The sequence below is a fragment of the Silurus aristotelis genome (genome assembly GCF_946808225.1).
Source record: "Silurus aristotelis genome assembly, chromosome: 7".
NCBI lineage: Eukaryota > Metazoa > Chordata > Actinopteri > Siluriformes > Siluridae > Silurus > Silurus aristotelis.
The window spans coordinates 8,212,050-8,225,921 of NC_139580.1; the positions used below are offsets into that span (position 1 = coordinate 8,212,050).

General features: G+C 36.3%; 1 protein-coding gene across 5 annotated transcripts in view; it reads right to left on the reverse strand.

The window, feature by feature from the left end:
• cxxc5b (CXXC finger protein 5b) overlaps positions 1–13,872 on the reverse strand; it is a 68,831-nt gene that overhangs the window by 34,662 nt on the left and 20,297 nt on the right. For 4 of the 5 annotated variants that reach the window (XM_083547183.1, XM_083547181.1, XM_083547182.1 and 1 more), the window contains exon 3: positions 12,350–13,872. This exon is cut by the window's right edge. The exons of the other annotated variant lie outside the window; for it this stretch is intronic. The gene's annotated coding sequence lies outside the window, so the exon portion shown is untranslated. Of the gene's footprint in view, positions 1–12,349 lie in introns of those variants that run through there. 5 annotated transcript variants of the gene reach the window in all.

A 13,872-nucleotide genomic window follows, 5' to 3' on the forward strand; every position in this document is an offset into this window, starting at 1 on the left:
ACACTTACCACCCAGAAGTTTATTATTTTCCAAAAAAAGCGAGCTATTAAATGCTTTATTTCAAACCGCAGCATTTGCCATTTTAATTACTTATTATAGAATAACATATCATAGTTTTTATCTAATTATAGTTACATTTCATTTCTTGGTGGAGCTTTTGCATATTTAGTAAGTCTTTGTTTATTATTACAGTTATTCCCACACAAGGTTCTCTTCGTTTTTTCTCACTTGAAGCTAATAATACCAAAGAACATTGATTTTATTACCAAGAAACTGCTAAATCCTCCATTAGAAACATTTTCCCGTATTGAAAAACTGCAGGTTTACCTGTAGAGTGAGGACTGTACAATATTGGAGACAAAAATAGCTTATTAACAATAAATGACTTTAAAATGTAAGTAAAATGTTTCTGTTTAATTTGTCAAACTGTTGTTCATGTTCCTGTTTTGAACAACTCTGACCCTTTCATTGCAAACATCTATGTCAGAAGTTCAACGATAGAACCGACCATTTATTTATAGTAAGGGTGTGATGATTATAGTTATATCTCTGCTAAAAAAAAAATTGGTTCATATGTTTCACAATAAGGATAACAAATAGGTTCATTTAAAAATTCATTATTAAAAAACCTTTCTGTTCATTATAAAATTATTAACCACTGAATTACACACTATTTTTAATTTTATTTTACTTCATCTCCTGAAGTGGATAGATTGAAGCATTGTGAGAGAGAGAGAGAGAGAGAGAGAGAGAGAGAGAGAGAGAGAGAGAGAGAGAGAGAGAGAGAGAGAGAGTACACATACTCTTACATAGGATATTGATGCAATTTTTACAATCTCAAAATGCAGTGCTGTTTTCTGTATTTCAGTTTTATTTATTTTAATTGCTTAATACTTTATACAAAAAAAAGAAGAACATGCAAGAAAATGTGTTTCATGTTTGAAAAATTGTGTATGCCTTGTACTGTTTTCTGTCATCTTTGCTTTTCATTTCAGAAAAAACCCCAACAAAAAGAAACGTACTGACCACATTACTAATGTTTTAGCGCAGAACATATACACTATATGGGCAAAAGTTTGTGGACACCTGGCCATAAGATTGATATATGCTTTTTTGACCACATTTAGTCCCCAGAACAACCTCCACTCTACTGGAAAGAAGTTTCACTAGATTTTGGAGTGTGCTTTTGGACATTTGGACAATGATGGAACTGTAATGAATAGACATTAGTGTTCCAATTCATCCCAAAGGTGTTCAGTAGTGTTGAAGTCAAACCTTTATAGCAGTTTCACTACAACCCATGTAAACTATATTAAACCACATGTATATGAAAAGTTATTATCTTCTTGTCCACGTAGTATATTTTTAATTAAAAAGACAATGTACTTTGTAGAAGTAATTGTTTTGTAACATGATAGTGTGCGAAAAATATACTGAAGAAGCTGTTCAGGGTTACACATTGGTTACTTTCATTGATAATGATGTCATAAACCATATTTTTAGGAGTGGCCTGTTTCCATGGAGAACATGGAACAGTTTATTTCATTTTTCAAAACTGTGATGTCTGCTATTTAAAATGATTGTATTATTGTAAAATATACATACACACATTAACACAATACAATAAACAGAAATAGCAATAACCTAGCAGTGACTAGCAAGAATAAAATAAGGACTTAATTAGTATGTAGAAATAAATTCTTCCTTATTTTTCTTTCATCAATTCATATTTATAATCATTATAACTACTTAAGTCTTATTATTCTTGTACTCTGTCAAAATTTGTTCTATCAATCTTCTTCCTGGCTTCAGAATCGTTCCTGTTCCTTGTCTTTTCCCATCATGGTTCCTATCTATAACTCTGTCCATCCTACTTCACAATCTGAACCCGTTTTCTTGTTCCTTCGCTCTATCTTTCTCTCTCGTTCCCACTCCTCTCCTCCTCCCCGTCTCCTGTCTCTGCCACTCTGCCAGGCTCCGGTGCCTGCTGGTGTGTTGGCAGCCCAGGCGTACAGCAGCACGGGACAGCAGGTGATACGGATTCCCGGAAAAGTGGAATTAGAGGTGTGGAAATCGCTGTCCAGTGAGTGTTCATGTGGAAAATGTGGAGCCTCGGATGCAGGAAAAACCAGCCGTGATTTCCAGACACAAAGATCCACTCAGCCAAAAGCACAGACTGCTTTGGCTTTATTTACTGTAACTTTTTGGGGGTAGATACAGATTAACACCAAACCATCCAACTCACTACAACTGTCTGAGACTGTACAGTACAAGAAGACTTTTAGCATGTTTGTGGCTATTTGGCTTTTTTTCCACTCATTTTATTCGTTATTCTTTAGTTAACAATTTGTTGTCTATATGGATGCAGTTATATTGTTTAAGATTGTAAGATTGTTTTCAAAGATTTATCATTCATTTCTTAAAGATTTTAACTGTTCAAATATAGCATTTACTGATTTCTAGTAGTTTTCATTGATTTCAAGAGTGTGGATTGTTCCATTATAGTATTTAGCAATTTGTAGTTGTTTTCATAGATTTATTATTAGATAAATAGATAGATAGATAGATAGATAGATAGATAGATAGATAGATAGATAGATAGATAGATAGATAGATAGATAGATAGATAGATAGATAGATAGATAGATAGATAGATAGATTTTTTTGGTTAATTAATTAAAGATAGATAATCGTTTCACTAAAATAAATAATAATTGGATTTGTAGGGTTTGTAGTCATTTTTGTTGACCAAACAACTACATAAGCATTTTTGTTTTAAATAAATGTTGTAGAGTTGTTTTTACGAGACTGAACATCCCACTCCATATTTTGACCCTGTTTGCTGTTATAATAAGCCCCATTCTTCTGGGAAGATTTCTTCTGGAGATTTGTGCTCATTTAGCCACCAGAGTGTTAGTTTAGTAGATTTTACATTGTGCTTTGTTGTAATTTTGTAACTGGAAATATTTGTTGAATATATTTAAGACATTTTACTGGCTAAGATATTAGTTTTTGCAGTGTTCACTATACATACAGTATCTGGACAGAGATAATGAGCCACTTGAGTTTCCCAGCCATATGTGGCTTGTGGACACCTGACAATATGATTTGTATTAGATTTTTGAACATCATTCCATATTTAGCCCCCATTTGCTGTTATAATAGTAAAGTTAGGTACTGATGTAGGTGAGGTGAAGAGACCTGGGGTGCAGTTACTGTTCCAATTCATCTCTAAGGTGTTCAATAGGGGTAAGGTCAGAGATCTATAGCAGACTATTCAAAGCAAAATCTTCATAGAGCTGGCTTTGTGCACATGGTCATGCTGGAACAGGTTTGGGTTTCCTAATTAAAGTGAAGGGAAATTTTAATGCTACCACATCCAAAGACATCCTACTTTATGTTAACAGTTTGGAGAAGAACCACATATGGTTCACACAGATATAATTGATAAAAAAAATGTGATTGTTTATTTAAAATATTAAATGATTGGTAGTAGTTTTCAGCGTTATAGTGAATTTATTAAAGGTAATTTTTTTATCCACTAAAATATTTTACAATTCAATATATTTGTGCAAAATATTTAATTGTTTTACTAAAACATTTTATGATTTGTCAAAGTTTGTATAAATTTTTAGTTCCTTTATTAAAGGGTGGTCATTAGCACTTCTTTTCTTTGCCTTTTTTGCAAAACACTGAGACTTTTGAAATATAATCCAAGTTGATCAATACTACTATTACTATTACTATTAGTACGGTAGCTCATACATACTTATGCACTTCTACTGAACCTACCAGCAACATAGCAGTGATTAAATGTGTGGCATGAGAGAGAAACCTGAGCGAGGAATTGAATAACACTCGCAGCAACTCCTGGTTTCTCTTCCTTTGTGAAATCCCCCAGTACCCTTCCAACCTTCATGCACATCCGCACACAGCTCCAGGTTGTGTGTCCACCGTCTTATCACTATGCAGTAGTGTTGCCTGCTTTGTCTAGGCTTCAACACTGCCAGGTGAATATCATATAGATCATCATATACATTCTGAGCACTACATACAGTTATATAAAAGAGATAGAGAGAGAAAGTGAGAGAAAGAGAGGTGGTGAGTGAGTGAGCCCCAGGGTGTTTAGTGACTCATCGTATCTTTTCTTTGTTTCTGTGCTACATGGATGTTTAGCCATAGGCTATGCTGTTAGCTGGCCAAAGAAAATAATAACAATACACCAGTAATTTGATACAAAATACAAAAAGAAAGTAAATTACAAAAAGACTACAATGTATTAAAAAGGGAAAAAAGGGGGAAAGTTTTTATAAGCAGGACTTAAAACTTAAAAAATATTGCTAGCAGCTAGTTAGTTTTTAGTTTTTCTAAAAAACACACTTTGCTCTGCACTTAGTTTTTCACAAAGATTCCATCTTTTGTATTTACCACAACATTAACCTGGTGTTATATATATTTTTTGTCAAGCAGGAGTAGAAAACAAGCTTTAACAAGATCATAACAGATTTTTCTGCAAGTTAACATCCAGCATTGAACGACCTTTGTGGATAAAAATAAAGTGAGGCAACATTTCCATATTCTCTCTAGTGGGTCAGTTGGAAGTTTTGTAAGGTGAGAATTTCTCACTGTTCAGCTAAATATAACTGCTAAATAAATACAAAAGCTTCTAGGTAGCTTTACAATTTTGAAGGAAAAAAACAACAAAAACACAAAGTTAGAAAATCATTATACACTATATGGACAAAACCATCCATATGTGGTTCTTCTTCAAACTTTTACTACAAAATTGGAGGAACACATTTATACAGAATGTCTTATAGAGGCAGTAGAATTTAATTTTTCTTTCACTTAAACTAGGAGACCCGAACACAATGCCAGCTCTTCATGATATGGTTCACATTGGGTTACATGGAAGATCTCGAGTGGCCTGTTATAGAACTATGATCTCCACCCTATTGGGATGAATTGGAACACTGACTGCAACCCAGGCCTCCTCATGCTACATTAATACCTAACCTACGTCCTTTGGGCTAAATTTGCAAAAATCAAGAATGTGCAAAAAAAAAAAAAGAATGTACATATGTACTTATTAACAGGAGTCCACACACATTTGTCCATACAGTGCATAATGTATATTATATTTAGTGTTCCGATAATTCAGTTTACTGGTGTATTAAAACTTTCTTAATAAAAATTCTTCTATGCTTTTGCGTTGCATGTACATTCACTCATCTTCAGAAACTTCGAGTACAAGGCAGGAATTTCGCCTGGATAGGACACCAAGTCATCTCAAAAGCATTGCATTTTGTACTACTGCAAAATGCGCTACTCTATATTTTATCTACATAATAATAATTCTTAGCATTTTGCATAATTTGTACTGGTTTATGTTTTAAACTGGCTAAGTTTATTTTACATTACTGACATTTTTAGATAATGGTTTTTTTTTTCATTTTATTCAGAAATACTGAAACATAATCAGGCAGCTTGCTAAGATGAAACTAGTGGCTAAAGATTTCAAAGACTAAATGTCAAGGATTTTTTCCCCCACACATGCCTTTGACTATTAGTTGTTATTTTGGTTAGTCCATGACTGAGATGCCATTTAACTCTTGTATATCCTGGCTGACAATTTTCTAGTAATATGAAGAAAAAAAATGTTTTGCATTGAATTAACAAATGCATACCGAAATTAAAGACATTATAATTATTAATATTCTTACAGGGCAGTGTATAGGTTACAATATCATGAAGAATAATGAAAATAGAACAAAACAAAAGTTTTGCATAGAATATTCAAGTATGAGATGTACATTAATATAAATATTTACATTTGGGTTGTATTTTAAAGATACTGTACTTCAAGGTAGTTAAAGTGAGCGACAAGGTTGTTTGGAAAGATCTGTATAGGTTTTGTTCATGTTTCAAGCTATTCATTTGAAATATGCACATGGATATACAATTGTCTTTAAATATCAGTGGGAAAAACAAATGGCATTGTTACTGTACTCAAGTAAATTTTGACTATTTTCTAGTTTTACTGAGAATCAAAGGTATGAGCAACTTTTACTCTCCACTCAACTACATGTATGATTCAATATATGTACTTGTTACTCCACTATATCACATTTACATTATAATTACATTATATTATTACATTACCAATTAAATTTTTTTTAACCAGCTTGTGTTGAAGTTGAATAAAAATATTGTCCCTTTCTTAGGTGCATCAGATCAGTCAGCTCTAAATATTTGGTTCTTCGTTCAATACATAATCAATAATTATTTACTTTAATTTCAGTTGTTTATTGAATACTAATGGTTCTTCTACTATGTAAATCATTTTATTTGTTAATTGGTGATCCTTTTTTGAAAGGTTGTTTTAGTACTTTGTCTTTTTTTCATTCTGGCATGTGGAAGAGGGTGTTGTGTTTGTGTAATTTCATCAAAATGTTTCGGTGAAAACTTCTTTTAAACATCTGAATGTGAATTTGATGGTCTTGAGTAAGCTATTAATCCTGGTCAGAGTCACAGAGATGTTTTTAATTAAATCAAATAGGGTTTTTTTTGTGTATTTAAAAATAGCTATTTTTTATATAAATTTATTGTTTAAATCTGACCGTTGCTTATTTTGCTTTTGCTTGGATCTGGTAAATCTGAACACTGAGTCGAATGACCTGAGGAACATTTTTAAATCGCTTATTTGTACCGATTTTAAAGATGAATTCTGACTGACTAGTGGGACGCCTTTTTCCAGACAATCACGAGTTGTAAGTACATTTTCAGCAGCATTACTCCATTACATGACTCAACAATGGTCTAAATACAACACATCCTATGATGTTGAAAAGGACAAAAGTAAAGAAATTAAAACCATTTTGACTACATATCACTTTTTATATTTTTTTTGCCTACAAATATATTCTCTATTATTCTAAACCACATCATGTCATTTAAACACACATTTTCCTGACCAGAGCCAAGTTCCTATTCGACGAGGTTCACTTGCATGAAAATCTCCAGAAAAAAAACAACCTTAAAGGAAAGTGCCTCGTGTATATCCGCGCCAGATGAATGACGAGGCGAATCGGTTGTTTGTCGTGTTGTGTTGCGACTTTGCCTCGGGATTGTGTGGCACGTTGTGGTTTTGACACCGCTGATGAGCTCAGTGATGCATCACTCGCTTAAATCAAGGTTCGCCAGTAATGAGTAGATCTTCAACCCCTTTGGTGATTTGATTATTAGTAAGGACATTTCTCTTCGTCTGACAAACGAAGGTGAGAAGAGTGTTCGATAGAAGAGCGATAGAAAGAAAGAAAGAGTGAGAGAGAGAAAGAAGGAGAGAGTGAGCTGGAAAGAGAGAGAGAGATGGTGGAAAGGCTTCTGTAATTGGCAGTCAGTCTTTGTTGGAGAAGGCCGCCGGATTTAATAGGCTCTGCTGGTGACTCGAGCAGCGTGGCGAAAACCGTACACACATGCACACACACACACACACACACACACACACACACACACACACACACACACACGGCCACCCCTCCCCCAGCCCTCAGAAGGGTGCCGAGTGCTCCTGACTGCCCCTCAGCAACCCAGCAAACCTCACAAACCTCCTGTACGTACGGTGTAGGATTACGTCCTATCGATGTTACACTTTCGCACTTGCTTGCACACATTTCAGGAAATCAGAAGCGTCTCTGCGATCAAATGTCCCAACACATTTCTGAGAAACGAACATACATTCTCTTAATCCTAAAGCGAAATAGACTGCAGTACCTACGTCCTTTACACTTCTCACACACACACAGACACACACACACACACACACACACACACACACACACACACACACACACACACACACACACAGTCAAACATAACCTATACACTCTTCGCATACACCTACACACACATACGCACACACAAATACAACCACCACACACATATACACCCACCCTACACACTCCACACACATCCAGACATACACACATACACTTCCCTAAACTCGCAGACACACACAAATGTACATACACTCTTCAAAATGAATTATTCAGAGCAAGCCCCCCCACCACACACACACACACACACACACACTTATCATACAAACTTCTACAGCAAGCTATGTCGCTGCACACTGCACAGATCTATTGACAATGCCGCTGTCACGGTGCTGTCAAACTGCACCAACACATCGTTTATATATTTATTTACATTTTGTGGCGTTTTCTTCAATTATGTGGAAAAATAAACACACTTCAGGACAAGAGGTCTTAGTGAAATTATCATAGACAGAGTGGTGTGATCAGTTGATGAAGTGTTTTTATTCCTCTTATACTGTCCAAAAAAACAGATTTTAATGGACTAGATGCATTTTTCTTAAGTAGAAGTTTTTTATCTCTTCTGAAAGCGTACTAACTGTACAAAGCACTGACACTAGAGGCTATCTGCGGTGTATCTATTTTTTTTCCCCCACTGTGGTAAATTCCTAATTAAATTTTTTTACATCTGCTTATTATTAGTTTTGTGAAACGTTCACTCTAAAGTTAAGGAGCATTATAGAAGAAATAATGTATTAGAACATGTGCATAAATATAAACCTGTGAGCTGCTAATAGAGGAAATGACCTAACAGCTCGTGACCAATCAGATGCGAGAATTCTTTAACACAGCAGCATATTCACTTACTTATGCTTTTCCCTAATTTCCTTAGTTCCTATAATGTGGGTTATAACTGGATAAATATATATATATATATATATATATATATATATATATATATATATATATATATATATATATATATATATATATATATATGTGTATTAGGGCACCTGATTATTTTATGTCGTTCTTCCCCAAACTGTTCCCCAAATGTATAGAATGTGTGTGGTGGTTCCCTTTACTTGTACTAGGAGATGCAAACCTGATGCAGCATTACAATACCCCTGTGCATAAATCCAGCTCCATGAAGATATGACTTACATACGTTGGAGTAGAAGATCTTGAGGGACCTGCTATAAACCTCTGACCTCAACCCTACTGAACACCTTTGGGATAAAATGGAACGCTGATCTCCAAGAGTGCGTGTTTGACCGACTCTGTATCCATTAGAGATAACAGTGTGGTGGTAGCCTTCATTGCTTCATTAGCTATCAGGACATGTGTAGTGGTTTTTGGTGTGCGCTGGTAAGAGGAATGAAGGGGGTGAGGAATATCTGACAGTTTTGACCTTGCGGGGACATTTGGCTGGAGCTGCAGCTTTAATATTAAAACCTACAAGGTCTCCATTTGTTTCCTGAGGTTAGGTTTATGTGAAGGTGTAGATGTAGAGTTAATTATCTGCATTCGTAATTATGTCAATGAAAGTTCCTTAAGAGTATAGTAAGGCAAACGTGTGTGTGTGTGTGTGTGTGTGTGTGTGTGTGTGTGTGTGTGTGTGTGTGTGTGTGTGTGTGTGTGGGTGGGTGGGTGTGTGTGTGTGTGTGTGTGTGGTTGTGTGTCTGTGCGCAGAGGAAGCTGAATTAAATGGCTTCCTTGCAGAGAGAGACCTGAGCCTGTCCTGCTGCTGCCTCCCGCCACCACACGCAATTAAACCCAGACATAGCCTAGAGAGAGTGAGAGAGAGAAAGAGAGATGGAGAGAGAGAGGGAGAAAGAGAGAGAGTAAAAGAGAGAGAGAGAGAGAGAGAAGCAGCAATCTCTAGATCTCTGCAAGAGGAGGGAGAAATCTCTCACTCAGTGTGCTCTCTCATGCCTCAGCGTGCACGTTTAGACAGATTGAGTTACAAAGGTGCTGCACGTGATGTATGTGATTTCAGGCCTTGCAGGTCATCAGCAGTTTTAGAAGGACGCTAATTCAACACACGACTTTACGTGTTTTTCTTTATTAGTGGGAGTCTAATGATTCAAAATGATCTGGGAGGGAAAACTGTTCAGGCCAGTGTGTATGCCACAAAGTCACTTGAGTCCTCACTTTCTGACACACACATAAACACACGTAAACACTGGTTCAAACTCTTTAATGTTTTGTTTTTTATCGTGCAAAACCATTTTGAATCATCAGAGACCCATTAAAACATTTCCTAAGTGAAAACGAGCCACGCGGAAAAAAAGGAAGGAAAGAGCAGGCCCAAGGTCTGTTTTTTTCTGCCTCTCTCAGCAGGAGGGGGTAACATCGTGCTGACACGCGCACCTGGAAGTGCCGCTACGCTGCCTCGCACCAATTATAGCGCAATGTCTCGCGCTGCCGTTACCATAGTAGCACCGCACTACGTTCCCGCCTTCTCCGAACCCGTGCAGGAACCACGGGGGAGCGAATATCTTATCATCCATCGCCCTGGATACCGTTCCTTCCCCCCCCTTCATCTCCCCTTCCTCACGCACGCCTAGTCACATGAACGTCAGGCCGCTCGATGTGTGTGTGTGTGTGTGTGTGTGTGTGTGTTGTGTGTCTGTGGCCATGGTTTTAAATCTTGATGGGAGCTAAATGCACAAGTATAGGGTTATCTGACAGGAATGCTCAGATGGTCCATATTAGAAAAACTGCTTTATTTAATTTATTAATTTGATTTTTGCTATGAAAAAAAGTGAAAAAAGGTGTAAGAGCCTAAAAGCTTCTATTTTGGTCACTGAAGTTATGGTGTAGTACAACATTATTTACCTGTATATAATTATGCCAACAGAAGGCCCTCAATAATTATGTCCTCAGAAGGCTGGTAACTGAAAATTATTTGTTTATATATATATATATATATATATATATATATATATATATATATATATATATATATATATATATATATATATATATATATATATATATAAATTTTGTGTGTGTGTGTGTGTGTGTGTGTGTGTGTGTGTGTGTGTGTGTGGATGCATACCTTAAAGCATTAGAGCCTGGGTTGTGCTGATAACGTTGAAAGGGTCTCCAGTCCGTCCCTCAATGTCAGCCATTCTGTGCCCACGGGTCACACACACTGATGCATGCAAGCTTTTTGGACAAGAGATGGATGGTAAAATAATGTCTAATGACCGAGCACCTGTAGCGCACAAACAAACAAAACCCAACTGACGCACAGAACCGACTCACTTTGCTCTAATGGTAACTAGTGGTCGAGTTCGTGTAAAAAGATTGATCCGTACAAACTCTTGTGGTGTACATTGGGAACTTACTCAGAGCTCAAAGTGGTCAATGTTGATGGTTCTCTGTATATCAATGCGAAATTAATTCAGTCCCATTTCACTGTTATAAAGTATTTCTTTATAAGTAATTATCCAACACATTTGAGGAAAAGGTTGAAATTCATGATAGTTGTGTCTCAATTTAATGGTCACTTTGCCATTAAATTGACTAATATCCAATATTTCTTGACAATGTGATAGCTAGCTAAATCATTAGCCTCATTTAGAGTCTATAAGATGGGGTCTTTTGACCAGTTGCCTAGCAACATTGCTTTCAATGAGTTTTACCAGTTTAAGGTCAAATAAGTCAAAAGGACAAATTTGGTCTTTAATTGACAGCTTAATTCATGAAACCGCATTTACGTTTCTCAATATAGTGGAAATCTAGAGAGAAGTTTGTTTTAGTCAAAAAACCGATCTTCAGAATTGAGCAAAATATCTGATTAATAGTCAAAAGTACTAGTCGCTGTTACTAGCATTAGATTAGTCATGTGGACGATGCTCTATTTTTTTGTGTTCATATTTTGTGTCCACAATTCTCAAAAAATAAATACATAAACAAATAAAAAGATTCAAGGTTGGCTAACAGTCAAATCTTTCACATCACTCGTCAAGTGTTGTTTATGCTAGCTGTCTAATTACCTGTTGCACAATGTTCTTTAATATACAAATTAAATAAAAAAATACAAAATACATTTTGAACCTGGACTCCACAGCTACAATGGATTTATATTACCTACAGCAGAAGGCTTGTCCTTATATTATTTCCACACACATTCAAACAGGATCCATCCCAAATAAATGCATAGTTGGCTAAATTATCAGCTAATTATGGATAGCATCTATGTTTCTTGGTTGTCTATCAAGTGTTTTTGACTTTATGATTTCAAAAGCACTAATTCACAAATTTTATTTGGACACATTGTTATTGCCCTTAGCTAATTTTCTTGTCCCTGTCCTCTCAGAGGGCCTCATTTATCAAACTGGGTACGAACGAAATGCTAACAGTTCACGGAAATGTGGTATAAAAATATAAATATATATTAAAATCATATCCTGCGAGAGCTCTTGAGTACCTGACAAAGAGTCAGTAACGTGAACCTTGAGTGATTGGCTTCAAATCGAATAACGAGGTATCGGTTTCTGGCATTTTATACACGGAGTACGCTGTGAAGTTTAAATAGCTTATTTATTTCAATCACACACAAATTGAATGAAAATTTTCGAAAACTCACGAGTCATTTCATATCATGACTTAAAGCAATCCAGAACAAATGTACAAATTCATGAAAAGAAAACTAGCCATTTAATTTGGTTAAAATAAAATGGCACCCTAGAACAGGAGAAAGAGTTAATTAGGGTAGCTGACTTGCTGCAGTGGCTGAGCTGCATTAGTAGGAGTCATTTGTTATCATTTTTTCGCTTTGTCATTTTAGCCTTTTTATGGTGTTTTGCAGACGTCAGTAAATATAAATCAGCTGTGTTGTGAACACTCAGTCATTTATGAATGATTGGCATTTATCAGCATATGCAGTATGACCAAAACTTTCATAAAAATCTGATGGGATGGATTTTCTTTTTTTCTTTTTTTTCTTTTTTTTTTTACGCACAATTGTACTAAACGATTCATAAATGAGGCCCATTGTTTCTGTAATAGGCTGAACATTTAATCCAGACAGATCTTACACAGAGAGGGAAAAAAAGACAAAAGCAAAACCGAGACCTAGACACTCATTCACTCCTACACTCCAAACAAAAATACACGGATGCGACTGCTTTTTTTTTCCCCCACATGCAGGCTATAAAATCCTCCCTACACACACTACTAAACACATTGTGACGTGGGAATGCGTAAATTTGTCTGGGCAAGTCAACCTGATTTCACCCTGAACAACCTTTTCTAGCAGGACCCTATCTCTTATCCAAATATCCTTTCAATCCATTAAACTTTGTGTGACACATTTACATATTCCAGGGTCAAACAGTGTAGGTTGGTATTTCTATTTATTCCAAAGCTGAGGAAAGCTGCAACCTCAGAACTGTCGGTTTCTGACACAGATACATGCATTCGTTTATTCAGTTTACAAACGCAGCCCTCGGGATGGTGGATGTGGAAACACGGATGTCGCACTAAAGAACCTTCAGACACTTTAGGGACCTGGGCTTGGTCCGTTTCTAACCAGGCTAGAACACAAAATCAGAAGAGAACACCACCAGCATGACTGATTAAGCGGATTGTGGTCAGCCATCCAAGATGGCCTCCGCCATGTGGTTATGGTGCAGGAGGGAGGGATGCCTTTTGTCCTTGAGCCCTTTTAATCTCACTCGGAATCTCGCAAGCTAGGTAAACGTACCGATAGCTTTCTGATGGGGTTTAGCACGATAAGGCCCTCACTTTTTGTTTAGAGATCTCTGTGGTGTCAATGATTTCCATTTGGCCAATCAGGATCCAGTAGGGCAACGGCCCAACGTGGAAAGTAATCTGATCTGTAAACGCCGCCGGCTGGTCCTCGAGCTCCTATTTGTCTCAGCCATCCTCGAATGACGTCAGTGCAGAACTACATTGATTCGGTTTCACAATACAAATAAAAAAAACAGTAGATGTTTTTTGTTGTTGTTGTTTGTTTGTTTGCCAAAGGGGATGCTACATCATGATTAATTCTGTCATTTCATCTGGTTTGTTAACAAACAGT